General features: G+C 43.2%; 1 protein-coding gene across 8 annotated transcripts in view; it reads left to right on the forward strand.

Annotated features, from left to right (window-relative positions):
- MAP3K13 (mitogen-activated protein kinase kinase kinase 13) overlaps positions 1-21,545 on the forward strand; it is a 147,281-nt gene that overhangs the window by 63,831 nt on the left and 61,905 nt on the right. Inside the window, exon 1 of one of the 8 annotated variants that reach the window (XM_075132280.1) lies at positions 3,101-3,324. The exons of the other annotated variants lie outside the window; for them this stretch is intronic. The gene's annotated coding sequence lies outside the window, so the exon portion shown is untranslated. Of the gene's footprint in view, positions 1-3,100; positions 3,325-21,545 lie in introns of those variants that run through there. 8 annotated transcript variants of the gene reach the window in all.

Below are 21,545 nucleotides of genomic sequence, written 5' to 3' on the forward strand. Positions count from 1 at the left end.
AGGATGCTGAATGCTCTGAGGTCAGACCCAGGAAGGTGGAAGCTGTGTGAACTTTTTGCCCTGAAGACAGTCTGCTCACAGAGTCCTGACTGGCTTCGTAGGGAGCAGTTCCAGAGCATTGCCCGAGGACTCTGTGACAGTCCATTACGACCCTTTGATCCTTTTTGGAGTCACTGCTTTCAAGGATACAGTTCCCCATTCTTTTGTCATGGCCAGCATTTCTTGTTCCTAGATGTATAACTCTGCATTTGGTATGTTAACATGCATTTTGTTTGAATTGGTACAGGTTTCCAAACAATGCAGATGGCTCTGTATGACTGCCCTGCCTCATTATTCTTTACCACTCCACCAGTCTTTGTCATCCACAAATTTTCTCGGCATTGATTTTATATTTAGTTCTAGATCGTTGATGGCAATGTTGAATAGCATCAGGCCCAGTGTTCCCTCTAATTTTTCCCACCCATGTGCAGAATGAATTTTGTTATCTGCACCAATATGGAGATGATGTATGACACGTCACCTTCATATCTGTGCACATAACAAAATTCATGTGGTGGGGGTGGGGCCGATGGGTTTGGAGTATGGGAGAAGGCTCAGGGCTGGGGCAGAGGGTTGGGGTGCCAGGGGTGTGAGGGCTCCGGCTGGGGGTATGTGGGCTCTGGGGTCGGGACAGGGATGAGGGGTTTGGGGTGTAGGAGGGTGCTCAGATGCTACGGCGTGGAGAGAGGAATCCCGTCCCCCTCCCTCCCCCCAGCTCTCTCTTCCCGCAGCAGCACCTGTGCTGTGGGGGAGAGACGTCTCTCCCCACTGTGGCAGCTCTGGAGTTGGGGCTCCAGGATAGGTGCCCCAGCAGGTCTGTGCCTGGGGCCGCGCCAGGCTGGGCCGCAGCAGAGTTGGAGCCGGGGGAAGGATGTCCCTCCCCCGGCTGCGGCAGGTCCCAGGGCAGGTTTCTTGAGTGCCTGTGCGGTGCTAAATAGGCTGCTCTGCAGCTGCACAGATTACAGGGGACTTAAATCAGGCCTGTCTATCCATCCCTGTGGAATTCTGTTGGACACCCCACCGTGATTCCTGATTGACAACTACTTTTTGAGGTCGGTTAACTAGCAAGTTCTTAATCCATTTCTGTGCTTTATTGATATTGTATAATGTTAAATTTGTAATTAGAATGTCATGTTGTAATAAGTCAAAAATGCCTTAAAAAATCCTAAATCTATCCGTGCAGTTACCCCTTATCAACCAAACGTGTAATCTCATCCAGGAATGAAATCAGGTTTGTTTGACCAGACCCATTTTCCATAAAGCCATGTTTACTGGCATTAATTATATTCCTGTCTTTTAATTCTTTTTATCAATGGAATTTCATATCAGCTTTTCTATTGTTTTGTCTGGGATTGGTGTAAGGCTAAGCAGCCTATATTTACCTCATCCTGCTTGCCCTTTTTTAGCATGACATTAGTACTCTTCTGGAATTTCCATGGTATTCTAAGATTTATTAACATAAGTGAGTCGGACATCTCCTCAGCCAACTCTTTTAGGACTGTTGGGTGCAAGTTATCCGGGTCTGCTGATTTTAAAATGTTTATGCCTAATGGATGTTGTTTAACATCCTCATTGGTTAGTAAATGACTGGAAAGTATTTAATGTACCTGTATCGCACGAGGGATGATGATCCTGCTCCTTTCCAAATACAGAAAAGAAGTATTCATTGTACCCTGTGTTTACTGAGTCATCATTAACAATTTTATCATATTCATCTAGTAATGGAGCATACCATTGCTAGGATTCCATTTGTTCCTTATATACTTAAAAAAACTCTCCTCCTTATTGTGCTAACCCTGCCAGCCATGAATTGTTCCCTGATGTCTTTAGCTTCCCTTATCAATTTTCCATACTTCATAACTTATTTATATTAATTGCTATCTCTTTCCTCTTTTTTCCTTGTGTTTTGTATATTGCATTTTAAATTTCTAGTTGTTGCCTTCACTTTGCCACTGAACCAGGATTCTTTTAACCAAAGTTATCCTCTTTCTTCACTGTGGAATTGCGGCTTTTGGGCCATCTAATAAAATCTGCTTAAAGAACTCTAAACTTTTGTTCACATTTTCTATCTAAAAATTTCTTCACATTTCTAGCTTACTCTTCACAACTTGTGCTATATTGTGTGTCTGTCTGCCTGTATGCCTTAACTCCAGATCAGGGTGGTTTTTGTTTGGTATTTTTTGCCAGTAGTGTGAATTCAAGATGGAAATTATTCTCTCTGTAAAATTAATGTAAACAGCAACTGCTGTGGCTATCTAATTGGGAGTCCAGGATGGAGGGGATTTTGCCCTGGTGTTCAGAAATGGGTATGCCTTTGGCACAGGTGCTTGGCTCATTTGTTGTGATGTGTAGATGGAGTGTCCATTGTGCCTGGAGTTCAGGATGTGGCTGCAAATTTAGAATCCTGCTCACTTAGATTTTCAGTCTCTGAATTTCTTGATATTACAGATTTCAGTCAATCCTTTTTGTATTGCTCTAATATTGATTTGTGGGGATGGTTTTCTTTTTGTTGTATTAGTGCTTTTGCATTATTGATCTGACATAAAACCCCACTGTATTCTGCTTGCAGCTGCCTTCCAATATATGCTTATATTTTGATTTATTATTAACTTATAATACCCAGGAACTGTAATTCTAAAAGAAAATGCACAGATAGCAAGTCCTTTTTCTGCTTACCAAATACATTTTGTTCATGTAACAGATGGGGGTTATTTGGATATGCTTTTATCATACAGGGCATATGGCTGGACAGAAACTCATAAGAGAAGTCACTAAATGGAATTATAGCTTCTGTTCCTGTCAGCAGAATGGCAGCAGTGATGTATTTTATCAAATTCCTCTGTGCACCTCAGTCATTAACAATGACATTTTCATTATCTGACACACACACACCCTGCGTCCCTCCCAGCTGGTAGGCTCTGTGTCATAATCCTGAGAGGCTCTGTTACAGAGGTCTGATTGGTGAGTTCTGTTTATTCTGTGACCAGATTCTTCTAAAAGAAGGCAGGCCATAGCTGTCTGATGCTGATTGGCTGTCCCCCTCTGACTTCTCCCATTTCCCTTTCAGAGCACACGCCACAGAAAGCTCTGTGCTGAATCCTAACACAGCCCAATTTACATCCATTCATGAATCCGTGACGTCAGCAAGCTTCTGTGCTCCTTTTGCAGCAGGCTGCAGGATTGTGTGGGTGGAATTTCCTTTTATTTTTCTAAGCTTTTTTTTTTAACCTTCTATCTTTTTAAACCAAGAAAATGGACAATCATGTGTAGGAATTCTCCATCCTTGTGAGTATTTCACCAAATGCTTGTAGAGGGGTGTGTGTAATGCAAGTGTTACTGTCTCATCATTTATTTGAGAGGGGCAGATGGATGGTGCATTTGTGATGTGGAGAGATTGAAAAAATGATGCTGAGGGAGGGGCAGAGAGAGAAATCTGAAACCATAATTTAGCCAAGAGTGTGTCTGAAGTCGACAGCTGGTTTTCCTTTTGCTTGTCTGCATGGTAGATATGGACATTTTTCATTTACAATCTTGTATGTTATGTATGTGCTTCCTGTGCCTGCCTTTTAAAGGGGGAGGGAATGAATGTCAGCGTGGGGTGGCCGTATGAAAAGACAGATATCAGGGTATTCAAGGAACAACAACAGAAGAATTACTGGAGGCAGAATAGGAAAAGCAAAGCTGGCTTTTTACCTGCTGGGCAAGTGTAATCTTTCCTCTCAGCTGGCTATTCAGCAGTTTTGCTTTCTTGTTGTTGTTATAGAAATGGATCATTTAAGGTACTTTTTCAGAGGATAAGGCAAACTGTATAACATGGTGAATATTTTGTCTATAATTTTGTCCTTTTAAATAGAAGCTTTTAACTGTTTTTCTTGTTCTGGACATACTTATGGCCAGATTCTTTCATTCTTAAATTGCATAGAACCTCATTTAGGAGTAGTCCCATTGCAGACAGTGGTGGGAATCACTGAGGGCTAGACTGTGATACTCTTGCTCACGTTGAATAGTGCTTCGTATTATGAATAATCCCACTGAAGTCAATGGGACTTCATTTGTGGTAAGGAACTACTCACTGTGAGTAAGGAAATCAACAGTCTGGCTTGTAATTTTTTAAATCAGTGGGTAAGGTGAATACCTGAATTTTTAATTTGAAGAAGGCAGTGTCAGAGCCATACCTTTTGGACAAGCTAACATTAGCTGTGATTGGTCCTTATGGTGTCGGGGAAAGCTGAAGGAAAGTGTTTTATTATTTTCCTGAAATGACAGATCAAAATGAGAACATCTGACTGTGGTGAACATAAAATGAGTAAAATAGGTAAGAGCATTGTCAGCTACATTTTGCAAACACATTCTGTCCATACACACTACAGTCACTCCGCCTGGGATGTCCTACACTGTTGACAGTCAGGTTACAGTTGTTGAAAAGTTAGGGAATTAAGCTAATCTTTGTTTTGATGGTAGCTTTGTTCATAATCTAGGAAACTTTCAAAGAGAGCCAGGAAATCCTCTTGGATCTGTATGCATCTGTCTTTTCAAAATATCAGTGGACAATACATCCCAATTTGAGAGTTGGTAGGCTTTTTTAGTTCTTGACTGTTTGGACTTAATTGGGGGGGGGGTTGTTCATCTCACTTCTGATGGTTCATTTTATATTCCATGTTGGACTTCATAGGTTAGATCAGATAAGAGGCCTGATCTGGGATAATCTTTGGTTTCGATTTTCCTTTGTCTCATACTGGCCTAGTATACTTCAACTTGTCACTGTTCTGATTAATTTTCAATTTAATGACTAGAATTATTAAATTATTATTTATAGCATCAAATGGGTGTGAGACACTCTTAAAATTTAGGCAACCACACCTACAGCTGAAAATTGTTTTCAGAATTTGCGTTTTTCTGTCTTTTCTCTCAAATTCATGTGTCTTACTTTTCTAATTTTGCTCTCTATTTAAATGAGTTGGCAAGTCCTATGGTCCTATGTTTGTCTCCAGTGGCCTGGAAAATTTAGGAATTATTTATTGGTAAACACTATATAGCTAAAGTATATTTCATTGGTTAAACCATACAGTTTAAAGTGTGGCTCTATTCTAGAGAGTAACAATGTGAAAATGGATTGTGGCATTCCATGTTTGCATCTCAGTGATTTCCATAGCAAATGTGCTAAGTTCACAGTGATCAGAGCTCAAGGGTTTGTTCAGTTTGGTGAGAGTTCTGGGGGTTCTCACAAGTTCTGGGGGTATTCTCTTCTTAGGCATATGGAATGCTTTGAAATGGTGGACTCTTACAATGTAAAAGAAACTCTTGAAGTACAAACACTGTATAAGTGAAAAGATGGGTTTATTGTCAGCCATACAAACTCCTCTTGGGAGTGTAAAGTCAAGCTGGGTTCTTTCCATTTCTCACATCATTTCCGGTAATAAAGCTCTTGCAGAACATGTTAAATGCTTGTGTCTACACTGCAGCTGGGAGCATGCATCCCAGTGTAGGTAGACAAACACATGCTAGCTCTGCTCAGGCTACTGTGCTAAAAATAGTAGTGTGGCCTAGGCAGCGGCTCAGGCTAGCTATCAGAGTACAAACTTGCCCAAACCCTGGGGCATGCACCTCCAGTGGCTAGCTCAACCTGCTGCCTGTACAGCTGAGGCCACACCGCTATTTTTAGCATGCTAGCTTAAGCAGAGCTAGCACGTCTGTCTACCCAGGCTGAGAGGCACACACCCAGGCACTGTAGACAAAGCCTTAGTGACATTCATGCTCTTCATTGCTGTCAGTGGGTTTTCACAGTTGTAGCTAACTGGAACTTTATAAAGAATTCTCTACATGGCTATGCAGAGCGGAACAGGAGTAGATATTTTTTCGTCGTCATAATAAGGAGATGTGACACACTGAGCAGGTCTGCTGTGGAGAAAGGTGCCACTTCTATCCTCTTCAGAGTGGAATTTCACTTTAAATCAAAATACCAAATTTGGGAACGGCTATTTGTAAAAATGTAGTGGCTTAAAAGTGAGCTCTTCAATTTGAATGGTCAAGACATGTCTCTACTATATCTTGATATCACCATCTCCAGTAAAACTGTAATTTGTTTGAATTGTCGAATCTGATCCTTCTACTCTCTTGTCAACAGCTGCCAGCTTGGTATTGGAAGGTAAGCATAAGGTGAGCTTAGATGGGGGAGGGGGAAGGAGCAGGAGCTTGTGTAGCCGATTGGAGTGAGAATTCTTTCCTTATGTATGGAACGCGGTGCAACCACAGTAATAATAATGCTTAGCTCTTACATAGCCCTTTTCATCACAGCATGGGTTGGCAGCAACAGCCAAAATGTAAATATTAGGGATGGGCCAAGGAGGAACTAATATTCTTAGAGGTTCTCGTCCAGGATGTTGTATGGTCTGGCTAATGCAGGAGATCAGGCTGGATGATTTAGAAGGTCTCATTTCTGGCCTTACAATCTCTGAAACTCTCTCTTTCTCTGCTTTGCGTTGACTTGCACCCTATATGGTGACGGCATGTCCTAGTGGATTAAGCATAGGACTGAAAACCAGCGTGTCCCAAATTTTAATCCCATGTTTGATACTGTCTCGGTATAGGGTACTAAACAAGTCACTGTGTCCATGTTCACATCAGGAAATTATTCTTTCCTTCCTTGTAGGTCTGTTGTGGTGATTAAAATGTAAAATGCTAGTAAGCGCTGAGTATTATTATGGTAAATTACATCCAGATGGAGTCCTTAAGTGTTCCCTTCTATTGGATGCTGCTGTTTTCTCTGTGTACCCATATACCCTCTCCTGTAACCAGATCCCATGGGATTACACACAATCCAGTAATAGCCATTTGCATTTGTATAGCTGTTTAATAGTTGTAATACTTAGCAATTATATAGCTTTTAAATGCCCAGTGCATCATTACTTAATGTCTGCCCCAGAACTGAGGTTAGGCATGTGAATGAATTCATCTGAGAATAGTCCCAGTTCAAAGGCTAGCAAGAGCCACTGAGACGATGATCTTTACCCCATCCCACCTTGTGCTGAAGCCCAAGCCCTTCATTTACAGAATTCCAGCATAGGCTGTCCAGCACATTACGCCACTGACATGCAGAGATCTGCTGGATAGCAGACTAATTAGGAGAAACACAGCGTATAGACTGGATACTGAATGAGCAATAATTTGGCGCACAGCTTGTCTTCCCCATTAATGCCAGTATCTGCACATCACTTACTCTTTGGTCACTCCAGCTGATTCTACAGTTCATTTTCTGTGGTGTGGCAGAGGGTGATTTTTGTTGCATTAGGCCATATCTACACTACCACTTATGTCAGCAAAACATATTTCTCTTAAGGGTGTGAAAAAAACACACCCCTGAGTGACCTAAGTTTTGCTGGCATAAGTGGTAGTGTGTATGGTGCTATGTCGGCAGGAGAGCTTCTCCTGCCGACATAGCTACCGCTGCTCTTTGGGGGTGGTTTAATTATGTCAACAGGAGAGCTCTTTCCCATTGGCATACAGCAGCTACATGAGAGATGTTACAGCGGTGCAGCTGCATTGGTACAGCGATGCCACTGTAAGGTCTGTAGTGTAGACACAGTCTAAGTTATGAGAGGAAGACATTGCGTTAATGTGAGACACCATCACCCAAGCTCCAAGAGGCTCTTCTGTTTCTACTCCAGAACCCTTTATAGCTTTACTACTGTCTCAAAGTGAGGGCTATCACAAGGGAATACAAATTCCTAAAATATAAAAAAAATAAAAGTTTCAACTGGCACTGCCTGAGTTCATACTGGAGCGGGCGAAGCGGGATATAAATAGATATTATACAATGGCATGTATAAAAGCTGCATATGTAAGTGGGGTCTGAATGAGCTCTCCGCTGACATCCAGTGATGTGGGTAGGGGAGAAGACTTCAGCAGCAGACCATGTTTGCGTAGACATGCTTACTCTGCCTAGGTGCGCAGCAGGTGGAGTTGCATTGCCGAAATGATCAATTTTGGCTGGTTTTGGGTTACAAATCACCAATAATTGAATGCAGGGGTAATGAAATGTTGTTATCCTTATTGTACGAGTAAAGGGCAGCCGACATAGCTCCCCTCTCCCTCTACTGCACCCTACTTGCAGTTGGCTGTCCTTGGTTAGCGAAGACCCAGAGGTGCATTCACAGTGTTTAGCTTCCAACCGGGGGTGGAAAGAAATGCCTCTGCTGCCACCTCCGCAACTGGCTCACAGCCACTGCAGGCCCGCCCCCCCCCCCCCCGCCAATGTCAAGTTCTGAGATTCCGCCACGTAAAGCAGCTCTTTGTGATATCAGCTCTGAGTGATTTCAGCAGGTCATGGGGAACCTCACTGACAGGGCAGTTTCTGTGTTGGCTTTCACAGCAACACTGTCTGTACACAAGGTGTAAGCTTAGCCCCTAGACCCGCTCAGCGGTGATGTCAGCTCCAGGAATTACCAAACAGAAACAAGGGCTCTCAACTGAGTCTAATCAGCTCTCTCTTTAAATGCTGGAGAGGGGCAGGTCAAATGGTGTTTGGGACTCTTTAAGGAGAGTCCACATCATCACATAGGTATATCTGTCATCAAGCACTCTCATCTTCACTGGCATTTGGCATCCCTACCTCCTGCTTAGCAAATGAGGTCCAGCTTCGGGTGACCCCCTCAGTCAGAGCATGCTAAGCACAGTTCTGCTGCCCTTTACTCGTAAAATGGGATAACAATGTTTCGTTACCCCTTTGCTTTCAATGCTAGTGATTTGTAACCCCAAACCAGCCAAACTTGATCATTTGGGCAAAGCAGCTCCATCTGCTGTGCACCTAACCAGAGTGGGCGTGTTTTATGCAAACAGTCTGCTCCTGAAGTCTTCTCGTCTCCCCTCTCCTCCCCCTGGCTCATCACTAGATGTCAGAGGAGAGCGCATTTGGACCCTGCTTACACATAGATTGACTTAATATTCCACAAGAGAAAATATATACTTAATGCATGAGCTGTGAGAAAATAGAGATGAGTTTCTCGCCCTTTCTGGTTCTCTGGATGTTTATTTATAATAAATGCACCTCTTATAGTGCTCTTTGTTGACAGATCTCAAAGCAAGTTACATATGAGAGAAGTGTATTTATCCTCATTTCATTGCCATAGAGAAACTGTAGTGAAATGACTTGATCAAGGTCTCACAGCAGTTCAGTGGCTGAACCAGGAGTTTAAAAACCAGGTCTCCTGATTCCCAGTGCAGGCCTCTGACAGGAACCTGAAAAAGATGTTTTGTTTTAAGTCCCTGCTGTCATTAACTTATGCCTCTTAATGAATCAATGATGGATTATTGCAAGATCAGTAAAACACCCTGGCCAGATTTTCAAGAGAGACTCTACATTGGGGTCTACAGTTTTGAGTGTCACTAATTTGCACCTCTAAAAACCCACATTTGCATACACCCAAAAAGCAGACATGTAAATACTCAAATTTTCATGCGCAGCTGCCATGTATACCTGTGGCCTGATCTTTCTGGAAATTCACCTGTGCAGCTCCCACTAAACTCAGTGAAAGTTACGTGCACACCAGGACGATTGGATCCCTGTGAACTGGGGCTTTTCCCCTGAACTAATAGTTGGAGGCCTCTTTAAAAGTTTGGTTCTTATTAGACAGCATTTCAATTAAATGTCTCATCTCTCTTTTTCCCCAGTGAAACTATAGAGTAAATATATACTCCCAAAGAGTAGCTCTTGTATCATGTAGGTATTAAAGTTCAAAAGCAAGAAAGGGTGTGTTGGGGAGGAGGGAATCCATGCATCGTTCTGTCTTTCAAAGCATGTAGAAAATAACTATGCACCCAAAGGGACGTGGCAGGCTTGTGACTGCCTAGACTTCTCTTCCATGGAAATTAAAATATAAAATTATATCAAATGGGTCAAAAGAGATCAAACTGAATTCAGATTCCTTGATTCATTCATTGGGGTTCCTGAAAATAATAGCATTTTATAGTGCTGTCCATCTTCAAAGCCCTGACAGACATGAATTAATCCTTACAATTCCTCTGTGAGGAAGATATAGTGTTCATCACAGTTATTACAGGCAGGGAAACTGCTAAAAAGTATATCCCATTGGCTAGTGCTGGAGTCTCATTACATGATCACACGTCTTAATGCAACAGCACCACCCTGGGACAGTTAATGTTGATGTAGTAGCGTCTGTGAATGTTTTCTGGCTTTTGTGGTTGTAAACTATTTCCATTTAAACGATGCAATAACTTTTTTTTGCATTCAGTACTCTTGGTCTTAAATCAGGTTTTGAGGGGAAAAGGGCAAATTTCTGTAGGGTGGGAGAGAAAGGGGGAAAGTAGTAGAGCCAGCAGCATATCCAAGTCCATGCTAGGGAATTAAAGGGTTTTTCATAATACGGAGACAGCTGAGAAAAGATGAGTAGACAAGGGAGAGAAAGAGACTAATGGTCAGTCCTAAATTTTGGTCCAACCCAGCTTCCAAAAGCAGGAAGTGGTATGAAACAGGAACAAACATTCTTCTGTCATCAGAGATGACCCCTTCTCCCAAAGAGATATTTTAGAAGATGATATTTCTGTTGGTTGTATTTTAGGACCATAGTAAGTGTAAAAATCATTATGCAACATCATTTGTTTTCTATAGCATTGAGTTATGCGGTTGTAGGACAATGGGAATGCAAAGTCCTGGTGGGGGAAAAAAAAAGTACAATTTTAACAGTTTCAAAAATACCCAGGAAGTGACAGGGGGGGCATATATATGTGTAGTGTAGTGTGGTGTGGTTCTACTTTGTATTTCACAAACTGCTCCCTGTAAAAGATGCTTGCATTAGTAGGTGATTTAGGACCCAATCTAACTCCCATTAAAGTGAATGGAAAGAGTCTCATTAAGTACAGTGGGAGCTGTATCAGGCCCACTCAGTTCCCAGGAACTGGAAGCAAACCTTCTGGTTCAAATACCACTGCTTGGCATTTAACCCTTCACTTCCACTTGGACTGCTCAACTGGAAACACAGTTGGCTCGCACACATAAGGGTTAAGGTCATCCCAGCACTAACAAGAAGTCCTCGATCAAGTGTGCTGCTAGCTAGTCAGAGGAACAGCCGGATTCTGGTTAACCTCTGGTTTGAGGCAAGCAAGAGGTTCAACTTTAGCAAGAGCACAAGAAATGATTATGTCTGCAAAGCTACATTTGAGTGGCTCATGGCTTTGGGAATCGATTCAACCAGCTATCAATGGAGAGAGCGAATCAATCAGCTCAAGACGGACTGCCACAAAGTCAAGGATGCTAACAGCACCTCTGGAAACTCCCCATCTTCCTGCCATTTTTACAAGGAATTCAACTGCCTCCTGGGAACTTCTGCAAGCACAGGGCCCACTCTGTGCACAACAGTCTGCTGAGCAGGGATGTGACTCTTATAACCCCCCAGTCACAGGCACTGAGGGATGATGGGCAAGAAGTGGCCCAGGTGCTGAGGTGAGTGCAGCGCACCCTGGGTCTGTATTCAGAGGAGCAGAGTGGTCCTGGGGGACAGCCTGCAGTGGAACCAGCAGAAGAGGCTGGTAAGTTTCTGATGCCATTTTTGTTGTTAACATATGGATGAGAGGGATTTCTGGCTTATAGCCATATTGAGTTATTAATACAAGCCGGGTTTATAGTGTGCTTCTGTTCAGGGTGGAACCCGCATCATTTCTGTAGTGCCCTCCTCCCTCCCCAGCCACCACATGGGATTCAGAATGGACACTGGGAGCTGAGAAAACACAGCTAAGGTGTTACGATATTTTTACTAGTTATTCACTAATTGATCGAAATATGGCTTGGGGCACTACAATGAGGAGCCTCACATACACCTGCCTGCTAATACTGCGGCACCTTATAAATCAGCTGTACCTGCACTCTTTCAGATCGCCGGTTAACTGAGTAAAAAAAAAGTTGGCTATAATGAGACCAAATGAAACCGGAGTCTGTGTTTGGTCCATAGCTAGCTAAATCCAAATTACAGTGCATGGTGGGTGCATATCTGTGTTAGGAGTCCCCATGGCTGGCAGTCAGTCAGGTCTGTCAATGAATGCAGGGTGCTTACAAGGAGGCTGTACTACACCTTTATGCTACATCAGCATCTTGTCGATTTTTAGCATGGATTTTCACCCATTGCTGCTTGTTGAAGAAAGCAAATCTCTCATGGAGTTAGGAACTCTGGGCCATTGCTTACCTTCTGGAGCAGGGCATACTTATTAGGGCCACCTCTGTAGTTCATAAGTCCCCTCCATTTGGATGCCTGCTAGTCAGTCACCAGATGCTTTAAAATCTCCTTAGCCCACGAATGGCTGTCCTCCACTGGCCTGGAAAAGAAGTTCATACTTCCACCTAGGGACCTCTAGAATATCAATGTCCTCCAGAGCTTGCCCTGCCTGAAAGGATTGTAAAATCCATAGCTAGTGACAACCTCCTCTTCCCCTGGGAAAAGTAGTGAGGATTTATAAATCATTGTAACTGAATTTTTGTATGTGTATCTTACCCTTATGTGTGATGGCTTTTGGTGCTGCTCCATCTGGAGTAGCCGCTATTTTGTGTGAATAAAATAAAGCCCATTGATTAAAATGTGTAGTCTTTTGACCTTGAAGTAAAGCAGCTCCCTTGAAAGAGTAGAAATGTAATTTTTTTTATCATGGTCAGATGATAATGTGTTCTTCCATTTTCCTTTCAAGGCCATTTCACCTCTGTAGGGCAAGTGCACGGACCCAGGAGCTTGGGGGAGTAGATGCCTCCAACTACATGCAGGGAGAAAGAGTTCAAGATGTGTTGATGGGAGAGATTCTCGATAAAACCGGTCAGCAGACTTTAACAGAAGGACCAGATTGAGTACCAGAAAGATAAGGATGCAAGAAAGGTGGAAAGAGAGAGAGAGGATGCATAGCATGAGGAGCGATTGGTGGCACAGTTCTTGGAGCATTACCTCAGGTTGAGGAAGGAAAGGAGACCGCAGCAGAAGGAGCTGTTTGAACATTTGCTTATGCTTGTGGCCACCAGAGTGTAGGTTGCAGCATCCGCTCCACTCCCACATTCACTTCCTGCTCCATCCCTATGTCCTGAGTCCCCTCCACGTTATCATGTCTTGCAGACTATATAGACTTTGGACAGTTCAGGGGTTGGCTGGACCATCTCATAGCCAATGAATACTATTAAAGGGAATGTTTAAATGTACCCTGTGTTTTCCTCCTTTCCAGTCCAGTTGCAGCCTGCATGTGCAAAATACACTGGAAAGGTCAAGGAGAACAGAGGAACAGGAGACACCCAGAAACAGCTGTCAGTCTTATTTGGAAACATGCACTGTTCACTGTTTTTTGCACCGTTTGGATATTGTGTTGTATGTTTGGATGGCAGCTGGTCTGCATGTCTGGGTTTTACACTTTTCTTTCATGTTTAAAATAAATATTAAATTTGCACACATAGCTTCTTTAGCAAATTTTATTATATGTAATGAAGTAGAACTTCATCACAGTACCCCATAAGTTGTGGGTTCAAGTACATGGCTGGCCTCACGAAAGATTTTTTTTTAAAATGCAATGTCATAGTAATCCATAAGCATAAAACATTTCCATACATTTCAGCACAGTGAGCAATACACTATGTGTAGTGGTACATTAAAGTGTTTACAAACCAAATTAAAATTCTTCCAGAGCTGCTCCACACCCAAAACCAGAATAATTACAAATAGCATTTCAGGCCCCCCGCCTCTCCCAGTGCATAGGACCATGTAAACCTATCATGTGGGTGCGTGAAGCATCCCTGATTTCCACTGTGCATGTGAATCCAGCCCTGGTAACAGATGCACTTTCTGGCTGTGTGTGAGTCCACTCTTAGTAAAAAGATTTTTCCTTGTCCCCACAGACACTGTGCACAGCACAACAGGCCACAACATTGCAGACTGGCATCCAAAAGGTTGTGAAGGCAGCGCCAATGATATTTCAATCTTCCAAATGCATATTCAACCACCATTGTACAGCTGCTAAGTGTATAGTATGAACCTTCTTTTACCAGGGCTTCTGTGAACAGGATAGGGTTTCAAAAGTCATGGAAAAATGGGGTATGCAAGGTCCCCTAGAACAACAGTGGGGAGAGGGATTCCATTTATAACTGTTATTTGGTGGAAATAGTGTCCCAGCTTGTCCACAAAGGTAAAATCCTGATCTCTGGAACACCCTGGCATCATGCCCCTTGCCAGTGATCCCACATTCGTGTCCATGCATCTGCCATTGTGGTTGACAAGGGCCTGCATAACAATGGAGTACTACCATTTGTGGTTTATATTCTCATGTGCTCCTTGTGGAGAGCAAACTAGGCATATGAGTCCCATCAGTGGCCGCTGAGCAGTCTGGAAAGCCCATTCTCTCAAAGTCAGCAGTAATTTCAGGAACACTTATGTCTACTACCTTTGGCTTTATCAGGAGACAGGGAGTTTGGGGGGGTGGATAGGGATGGGGGTCCCGGGAGGGGGCAGTCAGGAGACAAGGAGTGGGGTGGGGGTTGGATGGGGCAGGGGGGCCTGTCAGGGGGGTGGGGGTGTGGATAGGGGTCGGGGCAGTCAGGGGACAGGGAGCAGGTGGGGTTGGATGGGGGTGGAAGTTAGAGACGGGGTCCCGGGAGGGGGTGGTCAGGGGACAAGGAGCAGGGAGGGTTGGATGGGTTGGGGGTTCTGAGGGGAGGCAGTCGGGGCAGGAAGTGGGCGGGGGCGGATAGTGGGTGGGGGGCCAGGCTGTTTGCGGAGTCACAGCCTTCCCTACCCAGCCCTCCATACCATTTTGCAACCCGGATGTGGCCCTTGGGCCAAAAAGTTTGCCCACTCCTGAGTTAGACCCTGAGCATGTAAGCAAGAACCAGTCAGCCAAGCACCTGAGAGAGAGAGAGTGTTCCATGCCAACTTTGGAATCTGGCCTACCCTATCCAATGTCCCATCTCCAGCCAGGGCCATTCCTGATGGTTCAGAGGAAGAAGACCCCCCTCCCCCCCCCCCAAAAAAAAAAACCCCAAAACACTGTGGGAAGAATCCCTTCCTACCTCTTGCAGATGGCTAGCTGAATCCCTGAAACCTGAGCTTTTAGGAACATAAGACATTAACAGGAAGAGCATCCCAAGCAATGCTGTCATAGTGTCCCACTCATAAATTTGTCCAGCTCTTTCTGAAAATTAAGTTGTTTGCCCCTACAACTCCTGTAGGGAGGCTGTTCCAGAGCCTTACTCCTTTGGTGGTTGGAAACCTTCTGATTTCCAGCCAGAATTTGTTCATAGCCAGTTTATATCCATTTGTTCTTGTGCCAACATTGTCCTTTAGCTTAAATGGCTCTTCACCCTCCCTGATATTCCCTATCCCTCTCCCCTCCATTTATAGAAAGCAATCATATCCCTTCTCTGCCTTCTTTTTGCAAGACTAAACAAGCCAAGCTCTTCTAGTCTCTTCTCATAAGATAAGCCCTCCATTCCCCTTATCATCCTAATAGCTCTTCTCTGCACCTCTTCCAGTTTGAATGATTCTTTCTTGAACATGGGTGACTAGGACACATTATTTCAAATGAGTATTACCAGTGCCTTGTACAAAGGCGTTAATACTTCCCTTTCTCTCCTGGAAATGCCTTGCCTGGTACATCCTAGGATCGCATTTATCTTTTTCACAGTCACATCACATTGGTGGCTCACAGTCACCCCGTGATTGATCCCCACAACCAGGTGTCTCTCCTCCTCTGTTGCTTGCAACTGATGACCCTTAGCTTGTAGCAGAAATTCTTATTTTTAGACCCAAAGTTGTTACAAGATCCTGTTGGTATCCTTTTTATTAGTGTAAGAGAGACAAGGCAAATTGCCACGTTTATTGTAAATACAACAAAATATTCCTATATGCAATTTCTATATAGATCCATTCACACACACAGACATTCACACACAGGTTCTACATAAAGGTTGTTATAGTTACCAGCCTAGATGTTGCTCGTGCCAAGTCACTGGCCAGGTGACCTGGACACGAGAGTGGAGCCAAGTTGTTGTCAGATGCGCATCCGATGCTCCTGGAGGGTGGTCGTAGAACCAGACTCAAAGAACACAGTCCCTGGACCCTATTTTTATAGGTCTCTGGTTCAATACAAGTCTATGGAAGTTGCTTCATCATGCTGAATTTACAACTGAGATGACCATCAATCAGCAGGTGGTACATCCATGATGGCTCCATGATGGCTAGGTGTTATCTTCTTGTTCTTCGTTTTGGGTGGAATCCAGTTCACCCCTCTGGGGTCATCCAGTTATCTCTATTTTGCATATTCTTCGGCCTATCGATATCAAGGTTGAAATTCTTAGGATTAGGCTGGCACCATTTACTAACCAATTATTTCCCTGATTTAGGCTCTCAGTTCCATGCACTCATCATTCTTTTACTTAACAACACAATCTATGACTCTTGATTCATTTAACAAGTTTTATCCCACTATCTATTTTTCCCTCTTTGGATACCAAGATTTACATAGGCATGACAAGGGGCCCCCAAGGGGGAAGAGCATCAGGGTGGTGTTTTAAAGAACAGCATTGTTTCCTCAAAGTTCTTATCACTTTCCAACACAGACTCTTTGTCCTGTACCAGCCCGAAATAATTAGCACTTTGGTCTTGCATTTGTTATAGAGTGAAATTCAACAGCATGGAACTGATGTTCATACCTTTTTACAATACCTATATACTCTTTTGTCTATCTTTATTTCTACTACTGCATAATTATAATTCTATCATACTTATATAACTTTGAGGGCGACCCAACAAAGTGCATGACCTTGCAAGTTGTACTATTTTATCCCATTTCTATCACTCCAGTCTTATAGCTCTTCCTGTATAACATTCGGATCCTCCTCTGTATTGATGAAGATTAGTCCCAAGACCCTGATCTTTGAGGAGCTCCACTAGTAACCTCTCTCCAGTCTGATAGTTCAGCTTTCAACACAACCTGTTGCCTTCTCCCCTTTAGCCAGTTTGTTATCCACTTTCCAATTTGTGTACTGATCCCCATCTTCTCTAACTGATAATTTCCCATGTGGTTCCGTTCCAAATGCTTTACTGAAGTCCAAGAATATTAGAGATACTACACTTCACTTATCTAAAAGATCAGTTATTTTCCCTAAGAAAGAAATTAGGTTAGTCTGGCATGATCTACTTTTGATAAATCCATGTTGCATTCCAGCTCCTTTAGCTCTGTGAATTTAGTTATTTTTGTTCCAAAACCTTGCATACTACTGAGGTCAGACTAACCGGTCTGTAATTGCCCAGATCACTTTTCCCCCCCTCTTATATATAGGTAGGACATTAGCTATTCTCCAGAAATTCCAAACCTTTTCCCCATAAATCCTTAAGCTTTTCAGTCCAATTGACTTTAACTAATTCCCTTTATTTCCCAAAGTCTGCCCTTTTGAACTCAAAACCCATAGTTGATTATCCTTCCATTTAATTTAAACTGAATCAACTTGTGATCGCTCAATCCAAAGTTATTCCTACAACCAACCCTTCTATGATGGCCTTACCAAAGCCAAGTCTAAAATTGCATCAACTGAAAAATCTCTGCCAAAAGGTTTGCCAGTGTCTCACAGATGCTCTGCCTGATTCCTAAAATAGGACTGACCCAGTGAGCTGGAGAAGTTTTCTTCCACCAGGTCGGAATCTATGTTGATGACTCTTGCTGCTGGAAGCATGCATATCTGAAAATGGCTCAGCTGGATGTATCAGTGGGCTCATGGAGTATGGACACACAAGGTGTCCTACAGTCCACTATGAACCAAGCCCTAGAGTGGCAATAGCTGGTATGGGTTCTAGGATGGAACCATGGGATAAGCTGGGGTATGCATAATGGTCTCAAGTTGCAGTGGGGGAGGTTTAGATTGGATATTAGGAAAAACTTTTTCACTAAGAGGGTGGTGAAACACTGGAATGCGTTACCTAGGGAGGTGGTAGAATCTCCTTCCTTAGAGGTTTTTAAGGTCAGGCTTGACAAAGCCCTGGCTGGGATGATTTAACTGGGAATTGGTCCTGCTTCGAGCAGGGGGTTGGACTAGATGACCTTCAGGGGTCCCTTCCAACCCTGATATTCTATGATTCTATGCCACCAGAAACAGAAGGTCTGACTTGAGTCTGCATCATGCAGTATGGAGATGTCAGCAGTGTTGGGTGGCCCATGCTTACAGTGCGATGTGGATGTTTAAGTACGGGCTTAAAAACACCAAATCTGGAAGCCTGGGTCCCACAGACACAAGCTTACTATGCAGTGTAGCCATCGCCACAAAGGCAGAGCATTCATTACGGTCACAGACGGCATTTACCTGACTGAGTTGTCCATTCAGAACAGATCATTACTTTTGAGTGCTGTTGTCATGCCAAACCCTCAGATGTTTGGCTTCAGTAGGCTGTGTGCGTGTGTGTGGCTGCTGTTAATGTGTCTCTCTGTATATGTGTGAGAAGCTCATTTATGAGATGGAAGCCACCAAGAGCAGAGATGGAATTTGGCTATTTAGCTAGGGGGAATTTCCTCTGAATTTTCTGGGTTTTTCCCAAATGTGAGTTATGAGACTGATTCAGCTGCTCTTTTATTCCCTTCTTGATGAACTGCCTTTTCTAATGCTTTTAAACTGCAGCTAAAGGCTGTCTAATGTGCTGAGATATCAGGGATGTCAGGTCTGGCTCTTCCATAAACAAAGATGCACTTCCTGTTTCCTTCATTCAGGGAGCTAAATTGTAATGGTGTGGATGGAAGACTGTTTTCCATGTGACTGAGAATAATTTACAGCAGCTTGTGATCATACAAAAATTATACTTTGCTTCAGAAGTTCCATTGTAGATTTAAAATACCTTTTTTCTTAGCTGCAGGAATAAGCATGAGCTGATCAAAACAGCTTAGCTCAAATCCGAGGTTTTGCCTTGCAACATGCTGCTGCAGTAGCATTCAGTGAAGTCTGCATAGCTTAAATACATGCATAATCCTTTGTGCATACACATACATCTAAGAACTTTTGACTTGAAGACTGTTTCTGCAGAGGCATTATTAAGCTTGAAAAACAGAACACCCCCTGAGCAGGTTGCCTATTAGAATTTTTCAGAATACCTTAACCAATGATGGTATGATTGGCTGTAAAATCAGGTTCTAAGTGTTTGCAGAGACTGTTATATTGTTTTTAGCAGTGTAGCCCAGTATGTTGTACATTTTCTTTACCCTCCTCTACCTAAACACGTAAGTCTTCAGATCTTAACCCTGGCTAAATCAAAGTAGTATTTGTTCTACCTTATATCTTAATGTCAGTGACTCTAAAGATGTGAATGTGGTTCCTTGCTAAAGAAGTCCTTTAACAGAATGCCGTCTTTTTTAATCATTCTGGGCCAAATCCTCTGTTTCTCCTCCTGACACACAGATTATTACTGGATTGCTCAACAGCATTAGTATACTTCTGGTGTAGGAATAAGGTATACATTTTAATACCTTTAATTTACCTTTTATGAAAGCGCCATTGCAGTTTCACAGTTAAGATTGAGTTGAATTTTAGTCATACAGCAGGGATTCAGCTACTTTGTTACATAGGAAGAATATAGCGTATTCTCCCCAAAATTATAGCACTTGCTCTTTAAGGACAGGTTTGATTTTTCTGGGCATTTACAATAAATCCATTAAGATCTTTAATATTTAAAATTAAAAATAGGTCTACAATGAAGCAGAGAAACTGCCAGCTAGCCCTGCCCCATTATACCTGCAGCCAATTCCAGGCCTGTAGAGTGGAGAAAAGGAGAGAGCCTGGCTCATTTTGGGGCTGACTGGTGGAGCTATGACAGGAGCTAGCCGCCTCTCTATGTGAGGGGAAGGATCACTAACCTGCCCGCCAAGGCAGCCACCTGGAAGGAAGCACTGTCACCCCAGCCATGGGAGACTGTGGAGGAGACCTAAGAGCCTTCAGCTATGGAGGCTACTGAATGGGCAAAGCCCAGGGTTGTTGTAGGGCTCAGCATGACCAACTTGCAGCTGCCCAGTCCAAAGGAGACTGAGTCTGTGACAAGGTGCTGCTCACGACCCGTGAGAGGACCCTATGGGAAGCAGGCCACCCAACTAATTGGACTAGAGTTGCCACGCCCCAAAATGAACAGACACTGGTAGGAAGTAGCCCAGGGCAGCAAATTTGGACTCCCTACAACAGAGGTGGGTAAACTACGGCCCACAGGCCACATCCAGCCTACGGGACTGTTCTGCCTGGTCCTTGAGCTCCCGGCCCGGGAGGCTAGCCCCCAGCCCCTCCCCTGTTGACAATCCCGATTCAAACCAAGTTTTTGGATTCAAGGATAAAGTGTTCTCCCAGAACTGGATGAGGTGTTCTGGATAAGCAGAGTGGAAAAGGTCTCAGAGGGAATCCCAGCAACTGATAGGTCTCAAAATGTAATTGTAATCTGGGAATCATCATAGAATTGGTGTGTTTCTAGTAGGGGCACACAGAGATTGGTTGTTGGCCCTGCACTATTTAACCTTTTTATTAACAACCTGGAAGAAAGCATAAATTCATCATTGATAAAATTTTGCAGATGACACAAAAATTGGGGGAGTAATAAACAATGAAGAGGACAGGCCACTGATTCAAAGCAAACTGGATTGTTTGGTAAACTGGGTGCAAGAAAACAATATGTGTTTTTCTATGGGGGAAGGATAGCTCAGTGGTTTGAGCATTGGCCCGTTAAACTCGGGGTTGTGAGTTCAATCCCTGAGGGGGCCATTTAGGGGTCTGGGGCAAAAATTGGGGATTGATCCTGCTTTGAGCAGGGGGTTGGACTAGATGACCTCCTGAGGTCCCTTCCAACCCTGATATTCTATGATTCTATGAAATATAAATATATACATCTAGGAACAAAGAACACAGGCTATACTTACAGGATGAAGGATTCTATTCTGGGAAGCAGTGACTGAAAAAGATTTGGGGGTCATGGTGGATAATCAGCTGAATGTGAGCTCCCAAGGTTATGCTGTGGCCAAAACGGCTAATACAATCCTTGGATGCATAAACAGGGGAATCTCAAATAGGAGCAGAGAGGTTATTTTACCTCTGTATTTGCCATGCTTGAATTCAGCAATCACTTCTGATGGCCACAATTCAAGAAGGACGTTGATAAATTGGAGAGGATTGAGAGAAGAGAGTGATAGACTCAAGGAGCTCAATCTGTTTAGTTTAACAAAGCAGAGGTTAAGGGGAGACTTGATTAGAGCCTGTAAATGTCTACATGGGGAACAAATATTTAATAATGGGCTCTTCAACCTAGCAGACAAAGGTATACCAAGATCCAATGGCTAGAAGTGGAAACTGGACAAATTCAGATTGGAAATAAGGTGTAATTTTTTAATGGTGAGGATAATTAACCATTGGAACAATTTACCAAGGGTTGTGGTAGATTTTCCATCACTGACTACTTTTAAATTAAGATTGGATGTTTTTCTAAAAATATCTACTCTAGGAATGATTTTGGGGAAGTTCTATGTCC

Source organism: Caretta caretta, chromosome 9, assembly GCF_965140235.1.
Source record: "Caretta caretta isolate rCarCar2 chromosome 9, rCarCar1.hap1, whole genome shotgun sequence".
Classification (NCBI taxonomy): domain Eukaryota; kingdom Metazoa; phylum Chordata; order Testudines; family Cheloniidae; genus Caretta; species Caretta caretta.